A 12448-nucleotide genomic window follows, 5' to 3' on the forward strand; every position below is an offset into this window, starting at 1 on the left:
GCTCCACTTGGGAGGAACACTTGCGTCACCTCTGGGAAGTGTTGATGGCGCTGCGCAAGGCAGGCCTCACGATCAAGGCGAGTAAGTGCCAGATCGGGCAGGGTTCCGTGGTGTACTTGGGACACCAAGTTGGGAGTGGCCAGGTGGCACCCCTTCAGCCCAAGATAGAAACCATCCTGAATTGGGAGGCGCCCAAAACCCAGACGGAAGTGAGAGCCTTCCTAGGTCTCACCGGGTACTACAGGAGGTTTGTCAAGGGGTATGGCAACATGGTTGCCCCCTTGACAGCGCTGACTTCGAAGAAGCAGCCCAGGAAAGTGATCTGGACTGACACCTGTCAGAAAGCTTTTGAGGCCTTGAAAACTGCTATGTGCACGGCGCCCGTGCTCTTGGCTCCCAACTTCTCCAAAGAGTTTATCGTTCAGACAGACGCTTCAGAGCATGGTGTGGGGGCTGTTCTTTCACAGATTAATGAGGAGGGCCTAGATCAACCCGTAGCCTTTCTTAGCAGGAGGTTACTTCCACGGGAACAAAGGTGGAGTGCTATTGAGCGTGAGGCATTTGCTGTGGTCTGGGCGCTGAAGAAGCTAAGACCCTACTTGTTTGGGTCTCACTTCCGGGTTCAGACGGACCACAGGCCCCTCAGATGGTTGATGCATATGAGGGGTGAGAATCCAAAGCTGTTGAGGTGGTCCATTTCCCTACAGGGTATGGATTTCACGGTGGAACATCGCCCTGGTACAGATCACTCCAATGCTGACGGTCTGTCCAGATTTTTCCGCCTTAGTGATGAGGAACTCCCTGGGGTAGGGTAGTTCTCCCCACTTTTCAGCTGGAGGGGACACGTGTTAGACCTGGCCCCTTGGCGTGAGTCTCCCTTCCTCTTTTTGTCGCTGTGCCTCATGTGTTTTTATGGTGTTGGCCGTTCAGCGCGCTGTGCCGCTGCCAACCAGTGTCGCGGTGCGAGTGCTCCCTATGTAAATTGTATATGTTGGTTGGATTCCATGATTGGATTGTTTGATTTACTGTCAGACCCCAGTAAAATGCGCCGGGGGCGCCAGGGCATGTAAATGCGAACAACGCTGGTGGGCTTGCAGCACTGGTTGTGCCACCCACAGAAGCGGCCGGTAAAATATGTCTGAGGTCTGCCATCGCAGAACCTGCGTGCAGTCTGGTACTGACATGCTGACCGGCAAGTGCCCACACTTGCCAGTCCCTAAAACCTTCCCTTAGCTGCATGTTAGTCACCCCTCTGGTAGGCCCACGGGCAGGGTGCGTTGTAAGCCTAAGGTAGGACAAGCCCGGATGCGTGGCATGTCCTAGTAGTGAATTACCGCCATCTTGTTGTTCACTACTGCAAGGCTACCCTGTTCTCATAGGCCAGTATGGGCGGCCTGGATTATTACACCCTATGATCCTAACCGACCCAGGGAACATGGTAGAAGATCGAGTTTAGTATGCCTGAACTCGGAATAATAAGGTACATCTTTTCGCAAGGTTTATTTTAATATTCCGGGTTTGCAAATGCCGCTTTTAGAAAGTTGGCCTTTGCTTGCCTAAACCTTTCAGCCGCCTCTGCGTGATGTGTATCTGATGTCTGGCTGGTATGAGTGACAGGGCTGGGGGAACCCAGATGGGCAGGGCTAGGTAGCCTGGTAATGAATAGGACGATCGACAGGTAGATGGGTGGGAGGAGTGCTCCTAGGCTCTGAATAGGACAGTGCTCTGCTACCTCAATGCCGGCTCCGCCCCCTGTGGAGCGTCTGATGACTCTGCCCTGCACTCTGAAAGAAGAAGCCTGCATCGCGTAAACAAAGTGCTCAGAAACCGGACTGAACTAGGCAAGGGCCCCCCTGGCCTGGGAGAACAAAAGATTTGCTGTATAAATGGAGGAGCCCTGCTCCTGAGAAACGAGATCCGCTTTTGACCAAGAAGAATCTCTGCCTGAGGAGGAGGCACCGGGAAAGCTGTAGGAGGAAGACTGTCCCTATCCTGGGGGATTGGCCTGCAGTGGTGACCTTGCTGCCAAAGGAGAGAAGAGAAACTGTTGCTGAAGACTTTCACTTTACTTTTACTTTCAAGACTTGTGCTTTTCCAAAACGATCTCCAAGGGCTTGGAACTGAGCTTGCCCCCTGAACTGAGCCCCAGGACCATTGGGCTCTACCTGATCTTCACTCGCCTGCTGCTGGACTGTGGTGTCCTTTCCCTCGCCGGAGCTGTGACCCTCGTGCCCCAGTCCCTCCTTGAGCCGTGACCAGGACTGCTTAGCCGCCCCCGCCTTGGGAAGAGCCTCGCTTGATCGGAGCCGCTCCCCCTACGCTGTGCTGGGCTGCCCCGTCACCTCACTCGTTGGAGGCTCGCTGTGCACCTTCACCCTCCCGCCGGAATCGGCGTTTGTGAGCATCTCCAAGCCTCGGACGGCCCGGACGTATCTGCGTGCCCGGCTGCCCCGCTTTGTTCACCCGCCACCTGCAACACCCCGCTCTTGTCGTGAGCCTGAAGATCAGACCCCCATCGTGAAGTGTGGGAGCCTCGGACGCCGCCTCGCCCTTCGGTCGAAGGGCCGCTGAAATCCCGCATCCGCCTTTGCGTCAAGAAACAAGGTACTGTACTCACGAACTCGACCGCGAGCTCGCATCGGATCCAGGGTCCGCAACGTTCTTATTTCCCTGTCATCAGCTGTGTGCTTCCTGGGCGCTGCCTCAGCCCAAAGTGCGCTGAGGCCTACAGTTACCTTGTGCCCGCCTAAAGAACTTTCCGTAAAACAAAGAGAACTTTACCGTATTTCCAAGAATTGTGGCCCCATCAGTTCAACGTTACTGGGCCTTGTATTTGAATCTGCTGAATCTACATAAAAGCTTATTTTTATATACTTCCTGATTGGTGTCCGTTTGTGGTGCATGCAAGGGGTTTACTGTATGTGTAATTGCATTTGCTTAACCGTGTACGCCTGAGACTTAGCCTAGACTGCTCGCGCCACGCACCTAGAGGGTGAGCAGGGGTTATTCTGGGGAGTCATCCTTCGCCCTGACAAGAAGTAAAGGGTCCCTGCTTGTTGTGGGTTCACACCTGCGTCAACCGGAGCCCCCTCATTTCTAACAGCTCCAAATACGTGAACTTTGAGACTTATCCCGCAAGGACTTTGTTGCTCCACAGGCACTGGGTTGCCCATTCACAGCGTGGTGCTTCTGGGAACGTGGAGAACGGAGTTTGCGTCCATGAAGCTTGCTTAGTGAGCCATGGCGTCTCTCTGGAGAGGCAGTAAATCTCAGTCAATGGACATAACTAGCAAACATACTTCGTACTTGGAACAAAAGCATCAAAAATCTTGCACACTCTTGAGCCATTCCCATACACACATATAGCTTTACACAGATGCATGTATTCTTTCCACAGCAGCATATACATCTAGGATAGCATAAATGTCTAGCAAGAAGATAATAAGACATGAATATTGGCCTCCCAAATCCCCATCTCACGTGCTGGACATCTTACCGCAATGCTTCTGAAAGGCTTGAGGTTTCACTACTTGGCCACAGTGGTTATAAACCACCAGATAGAAATCATCATGTGCTGGGCAGTGACCAAAGATGGACATGTCTACAAACATTAAGAGAAAAGCAGAGGATTGGACAGTGCATTACTGTGAAGGAAGCCTTCCAAAATTACCTAAACAGTACGGTGACCACCTCCCTCAAGGTCATTACGAACACTGTTTCAAGGCCTGGACTTTTGTTTGACAATCTAATTTATTTTGGGTGTTAGTTTTGTTTTGCTTCCAATGAATTAATTAGGCTAACATATAAAATCAAGAATTTGTAGGTGGACACTTTGGAACTGCAGACCAGGTCTATAATGACATGTAGTGCGGTGGTCACCCTGCTACAATGTGTTGTATGCATTCTCTACCAAAGGGTCCCTAACGCACTACTCCAGGAACAAGCTCTAACAATGAACAAGAGCTACCCCACCCCAACAAAAGCAACCAAAGTGCTCCTTTCATTCTCCAATGCAAAGCAGCCATCCCATTTACTGCACCTGCAAGCTCAAGAGCAGAAAATCGATCAACATGTGTGTATCAGAGGTGCAATAGCAGAAGCAGATCACACAATGTACAGGTCATGAATGCACTATTACCAGCCAAAGGCAATGAAAGGAGAGACAGCCAGAACCCACAAACATCCCTCCAAGTCAAAATCAACAGAGGACAAAATCATTCAAGACGGACTCCTTATCCAATAGAGATTCACACAGGTCCAACCTCCAAAGTAGGGAGGGCCAAAGCAAGCAAAGCAGCATTCGTGCCCCAACTATGGAAATGAAAAGTTCTGAACCATTCAGGCTAGCACTGGACCAGATCATTAAGAGTAGACATAGGCACCTAAGCCAGACTTAGTTTTAGACCACAGAAGAAAGGCACAAGACATGTGCACAGAATATAGTGCAGATGGGTTGGGAAAAATAAACACTTCTCCAGCTAGCTAGGGACCTGCAAACACAACCTATGCTTGCAATTGCTCAATGGCATGTTTTGAAAATACCCTGAGTGGGTCTTCGCCTCAACTACCAAGCATACAAAGGCTCTTAATGTCAGCAGAAGCAACACATTTTGCAAAAGCTGAAAAGATGGAAGGTGAGCAGAATGCCATCTTACCTTCTTTGATCAGGGTCATGGCATCCACCTTCTTGCCATTCTTCCCGCACTCCTCCAGCTCAGAACCTGCAACAGTGTATCCCATTATTACCAACTTCGCTAAGCCATGACTTTACCTCAATATATGCAATACGTCTTTATGGAGGACTCTTCTGCTCCCTCCCCTACCACAAGCTATGGCACTTTCAATTAAGTCATGACTCAACTCCTCCAACCATTGCACCCTCATATCATATGAACCTCTTCCCACTTTCTATGATGTCCTCATTGCTGTCAGGAAATCCCCATCCCAGCATCGAAACACATGACATGTGACCCCCACATTCAAGCATGATGTTCTAACTCATGGAATGGGACTTCTCACATTTGGCTCTAACCTCCTCATCTGCTGTATCATTCTCACTTTAGGACCATCACATTGAAGAACCAGGGCCTGATGGGCCTGGCGGCGCAGGGTACGCCTTAATCTCCTGAGTTCACCTGCTTTGTTGAACAGAGACACAGGACACTCTGTTGAGCGTAGAAGATCAGGTTTATTAGCTGCAGCTAAGTACAGTTGTCCCAGAAGTACACCCGGTATGTTCTTAGGAGACTGCCACTTTACTCCGTGGCGCACAATCTTTTATACCGCATAGATTCACCAAGAACACTCCCAATACATACATGATTATCCAATGAGAAGAGTTTGAAAACAAGATATAACCAATGAGAAAAGTTTAAAAACAAGATATCAAGTAACCAAAATAAACCTCTCTTCCAACTGTTTTTGTCACCCCTCCCCACAAGTTAATCAGTGGTAGTGTCTACAACTCAACTTGCAGGTGGCAGGACATTTGTATGCTTTGGAGGACAGTTGTGAAATGAGAGAATACAAGTAGAGAATAGCGAAGGCCAGAAGATAAGATAAAGTCAGGAAAGAATGGTGCAAACCAACAGATAGTTGAAACAGGGATCAGTCGGACCAGACGGGAATTAGTGGACTCAGCCAGTCCCTGACATCAGTCTCGTAAACAGAGGCAGGAGGTTATTTTGACACTTCGCAGTGAGATCAGCAGAAAAACTTTGTTCATTGTGCTGCCTGAGTGAGGGCAACACAAAATGGAGGTGAGACACAAAATGGTGGCTAAATACAAGCGAGATCGAAAATCGAATTTCCTCAACATTACATGTGATATCAAAGACGTGGGGAGTCCCTAATTTTTTACCAAAGAAGCTCACCAGGCGAAAGACCAATCCCACTTCGGACTACATCATGTGACTCACTTCGCACCAGGATACGTCATGTGAACAAGCCACATCAGATGATACCACAATCACCAAATCCCCTACATTGTTTCAGGCATGGTGACAATAACATGGGAATATACCCAACACCTCAATAGCTCTTGCAACTTAATATACTTCTGATGCTTATAAAAATTGACATCATACCCGCTTCCGCCTCCTTGCAACTACAGCACCTGCAAACATAAAACCCTCAACTTCTCACACACAAGAAATTCAACCTATACATTCTCCAATCCTCAATAAAACCCTAATACATCCCATGCCAATATGTACCACCTCTCTTAACAACCCTTCCAAATATCGCTGCAATACATTAAATCTCATCCTTCAGAGCATGTTAACCAAATGGACACCATCTTAGCAAACCCCCCCCCCTCCCCATTACATGCATAACACAACCTGGGCAACCTCACCCGCTCAACAACCACAAATTATCCCACCAGAACTTATATCTCGCATCACAACTACTTCCTCCCGTCAACTACATTACCAATATTCTACTATCCACACCATCGTTCAGAGCATGCATAATATACCCAATCCTAACTAGTAACATCAAACTTCTCTCACAGGTTATAGTGCGCTTTACAAATACACATAGCACAATACCTCCCTCACAATATCTTTAATATGTCCCAAAAAAATGTATTACCTCACCATCATCCCTCTTTGGTCCTCGTTTTAAAATCTCGCTCATTAATGATTCAACAGTTTACAGTAAAATCAGGAAGCAGGACAGAATAAGAGAAGAAACTTCCTGAAAGCCACAAAGAAGGTATGACTTATGAAACATATAGAATTATAGATGGGCGACAGTGAGCAAAGGGGATTGTTTTCACCAAAAGGTTCTGAGTGACATCAAACAAACAAAAGAGAAGCTTGTGTAGTCTCTGGTGTCACTGAAAGCCTCGCGGTGAAAAACATCCCATTTATTCAATACTACCCAGCTGTAATTTTATTTTATGTATTACCCACAAAACTCGCCTCCTGCCACCCACCTCCACCTACCTCCCTCTGTGACTTCCTTCTCTCTTCCCCCGTTGTCTTTGGTCAGCCAGGGCTGCACTGACAACCTCCAATATCTCAGTCAGAGCAGCTGGAATTCGTTTATGACATAGCAACAGTGGGTAACAGCCTTTGTTACCCGTTATGTCATAGCAGTGAATTACCAGATTTAGAGTAGGGCATTCATCCTGCTGAGGCTCTGTTATACCCATAACATATAGAACTGTAGATGGATAACTGAGTTATGGGTATTTTTTTCACCAACGGGTTCTGAGTGATCTCAAATAGTCACTCAAAACCCCAAGGTGAAAAACATCCCGTAACTCAGCTATACTTTTAGGTTATATTTGACCCCAAAATCATCTTCCCCTGCTCATAACAGCTAGGGTGAGAAAAAATGAGTAATGGGTAAGACATACATAATATGGCTCCCCTTTCTGTTCCAAATGTGAAAAAAACACTTTATCTACCATCATTAACCAACCCCAACCATCATCCATGCCTTCTTTCCCTCTACTGTAGCTGTGCTTTCAGTCAAAGTAGGCAAGCTGCGCTAACAGACTCGCAGAGAGCCCAGTCAGTTTTGCCTGATAGGTCTTCATGACGTAAAAACAGTGGGTAACCAGTTTTGTTATCAACTATTGCTACATCATAGCAGTGAATTGCCACATTTAGAATCTGGTATAAACGATAGAGGCTTCTGAGGAAGCCATGCATAAGAAAAACTAGGTTTTAAGTTTAATGACCTCAGTAAAGAAAAAATAATTACCTTCCTCAACTCCCAGACATCTTACTGTAAAATACATATAAGGAGGGCAATCCAGACTCATATTTGTCCCCCCCCCACCTCTCGATAGGAAGGGCCAGCAGGCATACCTATTATATACTACTCTCGATACAAGATGATGCAGGTAGACCTACTCTACTGCTCACTAAGTACCGTCAGAACAAGTAAAGCTGCTATTTAAAAGCTTCAAAACACTAAATAACAAGCATTGGCATAGCCAATATGTCTCGCCTTTGGGACCTTATAAGTGTTTAGCCATGCAACAGCTGATGATGTTGCACCAAGGATATTGTGCTGCATAACTAAATGCTTATAAGGTCCCAAAAGCGGGACCTATTGGCTATGCCAATGCTGGTTGTTATAGCTGTGCTACCACAGGCTGAAGATCGGTAGTAGGACAGCTGGTGCTGGGGATGTTTAAGAGGCAGTGTGCACAGCATGTTTTGAACATTTTGTTGCAGTGCCTTATTTGAGTGATCACCCAACAGTGATCACAAGCCTTGGAAGGAAGCTAGCGTGGTTTTGCAGTGGTGGAATGTGTGAGAAATACAAACAGTGAGAGATAAGTGAAGAATAATTTTGATCAGGAAAAGAATCTTGGAAATCGTGGCGAGATAACAGCAATACAAGAACTAGTTTTATTTTATTTAGTATTGTGCCGCCTAACTTGCGATTTGCTTTTGTAACCTTCATAGCATAAACACGATCTAAGGTTACAAAGGCAGATCGCAAGTTAGGCGGCACAATAATAAATAAAACAAGCATTGAAAATGCAATAGGTCTCGCCCTCGTTTAACTTAAAGCAATTAGGTGGCTTTTTAGCTTTGCTTTTATTAGTGTTTTTCAAACTTAAGTACATAACATGCATATTTATATGTATGCATTTATATAGATATGCATTAAATTTTATATATATCCATCTCATCAAATTTACCAGCAGCAATACTAAAATGAAGCCTCATCTCCCTTTTCTGGATGTGCTACTCACCATTCATGAACACAGAATTACAACTGATCTGTACCACAAGCCTACAGATGCTCATTTGTATCATGTCACCCACACCACACTAAACTGAGCTTCATCTACAGCCAAGCACTCAGAATAAGACACATCTGCAGCAATGAGGAAACCTGTAAAGACCATCTAAAGGAGCTTGCTACATTATTTAAAAGGCGAGGCTATCCTCTGCATATCATACAGCAACAAATTGACAAGTCTTTGCAGTTACCCAGAGAAGCACTTATTTGGAATACCAACGGCAGAAACAAAAGTGACAGAACTCCATTTGTAGTTGACCATCATCCATCAGCTCCCAACTACAGAAATATAATGCAAAAAACATTTCCCTTACTGTCCACTTGTGAAAAATTGCAAAAGGTTTTTCCAAAACCGCCAGTCATTGCTTACCGCAGAGCTCCAAATTTATGATCTCTTATTGTGAGAGCTGAACTCAAGCAAGCTGTAACAAATGCAGGGGTTCATTGCTGTGACTCTAAAAGGTGCATCACGTGTGAATATGTTTTACAAACATCATCTGTAATTAGTTCCGTTACGAGAAAGACCTATGCAATAAGGCAGCATCTTACATGTCGCTCAACATGCATTATTTATGTGATTCAGTGCCAACGGCAAAGCTGTAACAAACAATATGCAGGTCAAACAGTGAATGACCTCCGTACACGATTCAGGACCCACAAATCGGCAATAATTAATAAGAAAATTGACCAGCCTGTAACCAATCATTTTAACCTTGTGGATCATTCACTATCAGATTTGAAGATTTCCCCCATGGAACATGTTTCAAAGGAAGAACTACAGGGAAAACTTCTGGATGTCCCGTTTAAAATCACTGCATCCAGATGGACTGAACATTACTGACAACACAACCTGATTTCTGCACATCTCAAGAGCTCTCAGGACTGCATTGATTCCACATTCCAAATGGAATCTTCACTCATGATGCTTTTTGAAAATTCAGCTGAGTCATCTTGTACTACCTGAGGAAGGCGGAAGCTGAAACGTTGTAGTGGAAATATATTTTTGTTCTTTGGTGAATCTATCTGTTTGAGTCACTTCTTTCTTGGATATTGTATATCTTTGTGACTCATTGTATCCTTTGGAATCCAGATTTTTGCCCTGGCTGGCTGTTTTCTTGTGATCCTTAATCTTCCAAAAAAAAAACAAAAAAAATATATATATATATATATATATATTATATCAAAGCTCCAAGGTTCCCACCTGTGGGACGCACTCCGACATCCACTGCAGCAACTTTCATGAGGTAAAAGACGGATTGGCGGGCGGATCCAGTTTACAGTTTGCCTCAAGGAGAGGCAGGATGAAGCGGAGGGAAAAGTTTGAACTGCTAAGAGAATTAAAAGTGGCCTTCTCTCATCTGAGCACCACCTCCTCTCCAGAGAAAACAAACCTTCAAAAGAGCTCAGAGACTGCTCGGCGGACCTCATATAATGGGCGGGAGACCTGGCTAGATAAAGGGAAGCCACCACAGATTAGATATTAGGACAAGCGCTCACCAGGCAGCCGCTGTTTATTATTGCATCGCGCTTTCACTTTAAAGTGAAAGCGCGATGCAAAAATAAACACGAGGCGCCCTGCCTCCTTTTGAGACGGCCCATCCAGACTGGCTCTCACGGCAGTTTATCCAACACGCCTCCTAATGATAAGAAATTGCTTTGCAACAGCCGCAAAGCAGACGAGCCAGTCCGGATGGGCCGGACCAAATGGCGAAAGGGCGGCAACCGAAAACCCTCCATTTCAATGGGAAGCCAGCATTTAACAAACGCTGATGCTACCCAATGAAAATGAGGGGCGGGAGGGGGGCGTGGTCTGGCCACGACGAAGATGGCCGCTTGATACCGAGGCGCAGCGCTGAGGGGAGCCCCTAACGATAATAAATTGTCCTTTGAGTCATCAACGACACCTCATTCATGAAAATTACGAGGTTTGAAGGGTCGGACTTCCTGGTGTAAAATTTTCAAAGCTCTGAAGTGGCTCCTTCATAAATTACGAGGACCTGTTTATTGTGGACTGTGACACGGGCATTCTTACAGAGCACAGCTGCCGGAGTTCGCACCTCTCAGGAATGCGGTGAGCAGCTTCTGAATACCACAGACGTTTGAAGAAACTTCACTGCAAGTATGACCGGCTTTTCTAACTAAAGATTAATGACTGTGTGCGTTTCCCTACCACCCTGCTTATCTGGTGAACCGGAGGTCTGTTAATAGCTGTAATGCTCTGAACGCAGTCCAAATAACTGTGCTTGCTGACGTGAGCTTTTAAAGTCAATACACCAATCTCTCCACATGGCTGTCTCTATTTTCGGTGCCAGCACTTCAACTCCTGACAGGAATCAACTGTCTGTGCTCGTGTTTTGTGGAATGCAGTGAGCAGCTTTCTCTGACAGACACCTCAGAGATTTTTATGCCTAACAGCACTGAATTCCTCAGATGGAAGTAGGCTATTTTGAAAACACTTGCCTGCTGTCCTGAGCACCTGGTATGTCATGTCTCTAGTATTAAGCGTGGCACTCTCACATTTGCTTGGAATAGCTGAGCTTGTACCTCTTCTAAAAATACTGGACGCGGTGTGTGGGGCAGCCGTGTGAAGCACGGGAACTGTGCTAATGAAATGATTTACACACTTAAGTGTTCACCTCAGCCCTGAGGAAAGTCAGGAAAGCTTCTCTATAAATTGCATGCAAGAAACTTGCATTTGACTCTTTGTGTGAAGACAGGAGCTCTCCGGCAGCTTTTACCATAATTTATTAACAGTGGAGACTTCCAGGGTAAAATGATAGTCTCTTTCATTCTAAATAACAGTGGATGTCTACAGTTGTGAAATAAATAGACTTATGTATTGAAGGACTAGCACCTCACAAAACATGGAAACTATGCTAATAAGACGGAGTTCTATTACTTGGAATAAACTTGTCTGCCGCCCTGAATACCTGGTGTGACATGACCCCACTATTAAATGTAGTGCTTTTACATTACTAAGAGCAGCTGCATTCACACTTCTTTTGACTGTACAACGGGTCTTCTACATTTAAATTCGCAAAGGAGACAAGGTGGTTCTCATTGTTGTCGACAACAATTCAACTTGACAGAAGGCAACTGTGAGCTTGTGCCTTTTAATAGTGGTGAGTGGTTTCTTCATATCTGCTGCCCTGTGTACTTTATGTGACAAGACTCTACTGCTGTCAAAGCAGGCAGCTGACTGAGTTTGCGCCTTCTTACGGGACTCCTACATTTAAAAACTGGCAGAGCAGAATTCACTGCTAATGAAGATGCTTTTCTTTTATAATGACTAACTCCACAATAAGCGGTATTCTTCCCTTGTAGACACCCTCTGACAAACCTTGTGCCTCTGAAAATGTGGTGAATGACTTCTTAACCTTGGAAATGTCCGAAGAGACTTTGTAATTAATGTTGCCGGCTCCATAGGACAAGGATTCATTGCTTTGCTTACATTTGTCTGCTGCCTTGTGGACTCTGTGATAAGGCTCTACTGTTACCTTTGACGTTGTCAAGAACAAAAGACATCTGACTGAGTTTACGCCTCCTTGGATTGTACCTCGGGATTCCTGCAATTCTAAAACTGTCTGAGGAGACTTCACTGCTGATGTGCTGCTGATACGGTCAAGCAGTGTTGATTGGAGTCAGGATGCCTTTAGCTTCTGCGCACTTCTATTAT

The 12448-nt window shown here is 45.7% G+C and overlaps 1 long non-coding RNA gene across 1 annotated transcript in view; it reads right to left on the minus strand.

Moving 5' to 3' along the window:
- Positions 1-993: 993 nt before the first annotated feature.
- Positions 994-12448, minus strand: part of LOC146871136 (uncharacterized) — a 57287-nt gene continuing 45832 nt past the window's right edge. Inside the window, exons 2-3 of the long non-coding RNA XR_014980586.1 lie at positions 4656-4721; positions 994-3601 (exon numbers count right to left, since the gene is read on the minus strand). This is a non-coding gene — a long non-coding RNA (uncharacterized LOC146871136). The remainder of the gene's footprint in view (positions 3602-4655; positions 4722-12448) is intronic.

Source organism: Triturus cristatus, chromosome 1_1, assembly GCF_964204655.1.
Source record: "Triturus cristatus chromosome 1_1, aTriCri1.1, whole genome shotgun sequence".
Taxonomy (NCBI): Eukaryota; Metazoa; Chordata; class Amphibia; order Caudata; family Salamandridae; genus Triturus; species Triturus cristatus.